Here is a 7,257-nt window from a genome sequence, read left to right as displayed (position 1 = left end):
AGGAATACCTAGGGGAGATCACACAGAAATGCATCCAGATGAGTCTTGAAAGTCTCCAGAGAAGCAGACTCCACATCCTCCCCAGGCAGCCTGTTCCAGTGCTCTGTCACACTCACAGTAAAAAAGTTTTTCCTCATGTTGTGGTGCAATTTCCTGTCTTGTAACTTGGTGCCATTGCCCCTCGTCCTGCCACAGGTTACCACTGAAGAGACTGGCCCATTCTTGACATCCACCCTTCAGATATTTATAGACATTGATAAGATCCCCTCTCAGTCTTCTTTTCTCAATACTAAACAGCCCCAGGACTCTCAGCCTTTCTTTGTATGACAGAGGTGCCAGTCCCTTAACAATCTTTGTTGCCTTCTGTTGGACTCTTTCCAGCGTATCTCTGTCCCTCTTGAACTGTGGTATACACAGATATTTCTATAAAAGTATATAAACAAATGATGGTCTGGAAAAATTAAATTTGCGTTTTTCCATTAAGTAACTGAAAACAATGTTGGGAAATAAAAAATGTTAAACTTGGCTAATTCAAAATAAATTAAAATAAGATTTATTTATATGGCAAACAATTAGTGTGGGACTTACTGCTGTAAAAAGTTGGTGAAACTAGGAATTTGGCTAAGACTTGAAAGTGACTGGTGCTTCACAGAAATAAAGACAATGCAAAGGTTTTCATGGGTAAAGGTGATTTAATAAAAAGGACTGAATAAAACACCCTTTTCTAATGAAGAAGTGAACTAATGAAGAAAATAGTCTTTTTCACGTGCTGGATACAGCACATTGAAGCAGTTCCAGTATGACAGTTCTAATTTTATGTTTGTCTTTAAGAACAATTTAATAACTGCTTTGAAATTAGTAACTGCAAAATTATAGCAAATGAAAGAGGAAAACATCAGGTCATATAGCATGATAATGGTAAAATTCACCCTTGCATGAGGTCACAGAGCCAAATGCTGTGGCTGAGTTTTATTAAAATCTAAGTAAATTTATGACCAATAAAAACCTTTACAGTGTTGTCTTCTAACCCTAGGGCAATTAAATTTTATGCGGATCTGGGCTAGTCGCCTTAGAAGTTCTGTATTTCACAACTGAATTGGCATCTGGTGGGAGTTGTAGACTATCAGCTGTTTAGTGTACGATGGGCTTTGTTCAGTGTTTCTGCAGCTCTGCACTACCCGTTGTTACAGATGATAGGATCTGAGGAACCAACCACTGCTCCTGGGTGTCGTGTCTTGTGTTCTTATAAATGGGAGGGCTCCAAGAAGGGAAAGCACTGGATGTCACAGCCCAGCCAAATTAACCTCATATCAAGTACTTCCTCCTCCCTTCTAAGGGGAGAAAATTACATGTCTCAAATTGCATACATTTCTAATGTTTACTATAAAAGAGGAATCTATTTCATTGCATAAAATAATCTTGGTTTCTTACTGTTGTGTCCCTCCATTAAAAATATTCCTTCCTAATTTTAATAATAATTGGAATCCAGAGTGGAATTCTTGCCCTGTTTAAGGATTGCCCAGTATTTTTGTTATTAGATTAAATTAATGATTGCTTCAGTACTCTGTCACATTTTAAACTTTTATTCTTTTATGTCTCATATGTATCAATTATGCTATCAAGAATGTATACATACAAAGAAGTACCTGAATTTAGTCTTCTTCTGTCTGTAAAATCCCATCAGTGTGTAACAGATGATGACAACCTATGGCCAAATGGCAGGTAAATCAGCTGATACCACAACAGTAACAGAATCTCAGACTGGCTGAGTTGGAACGGACTTCTGGAGGTTATCTCGTCCAGCCCTCCTGCCTAAGCAGGACCACATAGAGCTTGTTGCCCCTGTCTAAATGGATTCTGAATATCTTGAAGGCTAGAAAATCCAGAATCCACCTGGGCCACCTGTGCCAGTGCTCAGTCACACTTACAGTGAAAAAGTGTTTCCTTATGTTAAGAGGGGATGTCCTGTATTTCAGCTTGGGTCCATTGTGCCTCTTACCTTGTTGCTGGGCACCACAGGAAAGAGTCTGGTCTGTCCTCTTTGCATCCTCCCTTCAGGTATTTAAATACATTGACAAGATCACCTCTGATCCTTACTTTCTGCAGACTGAGCAGACCAAGTTCTCTCAACCTCTCCTCATAGAAGTGCTCCAGCCCTGTCATCTCTGTATGATGTATATCTATGTCTCTCTTGCACAGGAAGCCCAGAGCTGGACACTCCAGGTATGACCAGTGCTGAATAGAAGCACTTCTTCAACCTGCTGGCAACACTCCTGATCCACCTTAGGAGACCACTTGCCTTCTTTGTTGTAAGGACATACTGCTGGCTAATGCTCAAGCTGGTGTCCACCAGGACCTCCAGGTCCTTCCCAGCAAAATAAGTTTCCAGCTAGGCAGCCCCCAACATATGCTGCTGCAGCAATCTTCAATATCCTGTTATTTCTGGTAATTTTAAGGAAACTGTGCTTCTTTTCTACTGCAAGGGACAACCATAGCAGAACAAAGTTCTGCAAAACATCATTACCCCTTGGCTTTTCTTACATTATTGAATGTAAGACAAGAGTTATTGATGTTCAATAACATTCACCTGCCCTTTTGGAGAAGGAAGTACTAATCTCTTCTCCCTCATTTCCAGCGACAGAATGCTTGGGAATGGCTCAAAGCTTTGTCAGGGGAGGTTCATACTAGAAATTAGAAAACAATTCTTTACTGAGATGGTAGTCAAAGTCTGGAACAAACTTCCTAGAAAGGGTTGGTAATTTTTTTCTTAGTATTTAAAAGACCTTAAAGGCAATGTCTTTAATAACATATTTTAACTTTTGGTCATGCAGTTGGACTAGATGATCATGGTAGGTTCCTTCCAGCTGAACTATGCTATGCTATTCTTCTATTATTCTATTCTATTCTATTCTATTCTATTCTATTCTATTCTATTCTATTCCTTCCCCAGCCCTTGCCCCTGCCCTTGCCCTTGCCCCTTGCCCCTCCCCGCACCCCCTGTAATTCTGTGACTTTATAATGCTTTGCAGTAACAACAAGTACAGTTTAATACACTTGTTCTTTCACATGCTAACAAGCATACAGTCCACATAAAAGGTATCACTGACACTCTATTCTATTCTATTCTATTCTATTCTATTCTATTCTATTCTATTCTATTCTATTCTATTCTATTCTATTCCTTCCCCAGCCCTTGCCCCTGCCCTTGCCCTTGCCCCTTGCCCCTCCCCGCACCCCTTGTAATTCTGTGACTTTATAATGCTTTGCAGTAACAACAAGTACAGTTTAATACACTTGTTCTTTCACATGCTAACAAGCATACAGTCCACATAAAAGGTATCACTGACACCAAGTTCTGCTTAGGTGACACATGTCATTGGAACATGGTTACATTCCATGCTGAGAATGCCTTGATAATGGAAACGGAAGGTAAAAAAATCAGGTGTGAGTAGCTGAAAATATGGGATAACTAAAGATTGCATAGATTAATCAGAATGTGCTATGATATGGCAAATAAAAGGAATGTAGTTTCTCAGACAATTCAAGGAAAAGTTTACTGTTTTACAGTATTCATGGTGTTATATAACTAGAATCAGCATTTTTCACTGAAAGTATTTTTACTTTTGCATGAAGATCTGTTTATATATTTGCTGAATTATTTAATATATTGTATTTTCCTTGCAGCAATACTCAGCATGGACTTCCACAAACTGAGAAGAAAGAACAATGATGCATGCAAAAAATCTTAAAAAAATGTAAGCTGTAAACACTGTGCTGTGTTTGCTTGGACCAGGAAATGAAAACAGGTTAGTTAAATTGTGACTAAAAGCAATATTCAGAGCTGCTAGAGGTAGCAGGAGCAGAGAAGATTTGAACACTATTATTTCTTAACTTGAAGTGTCTGAAAGATAATATAATCTGTATCAAGGATATCTTGGAGTTTTCTTATTTAACCATGAAAGATGGTGTACAGTTTAACTTTTTTTCTCTGAAGTTAGATGCCATAAATTTCACCGTTTCCTTTCTCAGTTCAAAATATTACAGAGCTTGAGATTATTGTACAGAATTTTGTTTCCTCCATCATATTTTGACCATGAAATGGCAGGGAGGTAGTACACTTCAGTACTAACAACTCTCACTAGCACCATATTTTAATAGGAATGAATTGTTGAAATTTTAAAGGTAATGTAGTGTCCTGCAAGTAAATGAACACTACTGAAGGCTAAGATAACATCCCATGGAAATATGTGCACGCCATACGCAATATAACTCCCAAAATGGGAGTTTGTTGATGGAAGGCTGTTGATGCCCCATCCCTGGAGTTTTTTAAGGCCAGGCTGGACAAAGATTTGTGCAACCTAGTCTAGTGGGCAGGGTTCCCTGCTCATGGCAGGGGGTTGGAACTTGATCTTTAAGGTCCCTTCCAACTTTAATGATTCTATAATTCTATTAATGATTTTTCATGTATCTGTCTGACATGCTTTTGACTTTTGTATCATGTATCACTGAAAAGGAAGTAAATCAAACGTATTAATCTAGGCAATTTCTAAAAAATAATTCCTAATTATTGTATGCACAATGCTTCCAATACAGTAAGTTCTCCCACCTTTGACATCTGTATTTGGCATTTATCTCAGAACAAAGCATTTCAAGAACTCTATCTACATAATCTGTTTTAATTTACTATGTAATAAACTCTATTAAATAATTTTCTTTCACCAATGGATGACTCTCTGTAGCAACACTCTAGATGGGCATGCCAAGGCATAAAGGGCAATCAGGTGCTACAAGTAAAATTTCTAATTCCATGTCAAGCATTGATACAACATCATATTACTGTCCTGATGCCTGTATTTCATTCATGTTCTACATCCAGTATTACTTTTCTTGTCATGTAGCTGGCATATAGTTCATTTCTTCCTCATGGCTTTAAATATAATGCATATTTGCTCTTTGCCGTAACAAGTAAATCAGATATTTTCATGTCTTGTCACAGATACAGTAAATGAATAACTGTCATTGTAATACATCAGTTAAAATTTGGATTCTGATCTTTGGAAACAGATCTTAAGGCATAGGCACGTATCTATTTAAGGACATTACATGTACTGCACTGGCTCAGCACTTGGTGATGGACATCACTTGGTCTGTGTTGCTTTTTCCATTTTTCTTTTTTCACACCCTAATTCAGCAATGCACTTAACCAAAGTGCTTGATCTTAAATACTTAAGTATTTTTTTGTCAGATTTTTTTTTTTTTTTTTTTAAATTAAGTGTCCCAGCCTGGCCCTGTGATCCCATTCCCCACCAGGTGTCTGATGCCTGGGAATGCAGTTGCCTCTGCCTGCTCCCTCCTTGTCTGCCCTGCTCCTGGCTGGCATCAGTGTGACAGGCCCTGGCTGCTAGTCCCTGTCCTGCTGCCTCCCAGAGCCCAAGGAGCATCTGTCCCTGCCTGCACCCTCATTTATTCTCCACATTTATTTAAAGTATGATTTGTAGTTTGCCCCTGTTAAATACATACAAAATGTCTACCATCATTTAGCTGATATGAATGAATCTTTTTTCTGTTTCCCAAGTAAAAGAGAGAGATTTCAAGTCAGAGACATTTAAATGCTTTAGAAGGACTCTTAGAAAGCAAATCCATGGCATTTTGTTGGGACTCTGATGGAAATAAATGCTGCTCTGTGTTAATAACTTCTCTAGATCACTTTGCTAACTACTTCCAGCTCCTTGTCCTTTCTTGAAGTATATTGAGAGCTTTGTACTTCCAAAAGGGCTGCTCCAAAAGTAGCCTGAGCATGCATTGCCACAGATGCTCTGTGCTTGGAGTGGCTTTTCACTGTGCTTAGAGCAGACTGCATTCACTACAGTTAAACTGGTCTTGGGGTGTTCTTTTTTGTTTGCTTGGGTTTTGGTTTTCTTTCGTTTTCAGTTTGGTTGCTTTTTGTGTTTTTTTCTTGTTTGTTTTTTTTGGGTTTTGTTTGTTTGCTTGTAGTTTTTTGTTGTTTGTTTTTTTTTTTTTTATGATATATTAAATGGTTTATTCCTGGTTTTAAATACATTTTTATCCTGTACATAAATTTGTCTTATAATCTCTGCTACAAGACTTCTGTAATTGATTAAAATATTCAAGATAATATTCAGTATCCAACTTATTTTTTGGGAACACCCAATTTCTGAGAAAAACAATAGAAAGTACTGTCTGTCTGCCCCTCCCTTCCCCCAGTAAAGTTTATAACCTGTCTGCTGAGGAGCTCTAGTCATGTAGGTTTAGAGAAGGAATCTGTCTTTTTTTTTGGAAGCAGTTGCTTTCAGCAGCAGCCACAATCAGCATATGCTCAGTGGAGACTTCTTAAAGACTGAAGCTAGATCTGCCTAATTAACTAGCTAACTCTTCAGAACTGAGAAGTATCTCAATAAAGAGCATATTCAAGTCTTGGGACAAGCAACATTCCTTCTTTTGTATTTCTAGAGCCAGGAACCAAAGCTAAATGCTGGGCATCTGTCATATGCTGTCAGCTGCTTCTCCCTACATAAGACAGAAAGAAAATATGTGGTCAGAATGGAACCCACCATGAGAAAGATGAAAAGAAAACAATATTACAGAAGCCAAACAGAAAACAAGCTGAAGAGAAAGAGGACTGGACAGACGTATGCAGATCTTGCAAGAAGACATTACTCAGAGATGCAAAGGAGTTGCTTCCTGAGTTTGTACGGAAGGTAGACAACAGCAGAGAAGGGGAAAGTCTACAGATTATAAGAAAGACAGCTATCTAAGAGGCATACATAAAAGGGGTTGAATAAATCTTGGAGCTGGAATGAGCAGGAATAGTTAAAAGCAAAAGGGCACAGGACATAGTACCTTACAGATTAGAAGGGCCTCTGCAAAAAAGGAACTTGATATTTCTATGCAGTTTGTCTTTGCATTTTTATATCCCCTGCAAATAGCATGAACTCTGCTAGCAAGAAAAATATTGCAGGCCTTTAAAATGCACAACTCTTTTTTCCACCTGACAGATTTTTGTTTTGGCAGGTGTACGTTTTCAAAACTGCTGCATGAAAGTGGTTTCAATAACCCTTATTAAAATAACATTGTCTGCAAAATTATAGCTTTGTCTCCCAAATTATGAAAACAGGATAACTTTTCCTTTGCAGTCTGAATTCACTATGCAACAATATTAATGTCACAATGCAAACTGCATTCCAGGTTAATGGCTGATAATAGTCAGGGTGTTAAAAAGAAATGTGTTCTTCAGCA

Source organism: Chaetura pelagica, unplaced genomic scaffold (genome assembly GCF_000747805.2).
Source record: "Chaetura pelagica isolate M959 unplaced genomic scaffold, ChaPel_1.0 scaffold345, whole genome shotgun sequence".
NCBI classification, from domain to species: Eukaryota; Metazoa; Chordata; class Aves; order Apodiformes; family Apodidae; genus Chaetura; species Chaetura pelagica.
Note: the sequence above shows the minus strand (reverse complement) of the source record.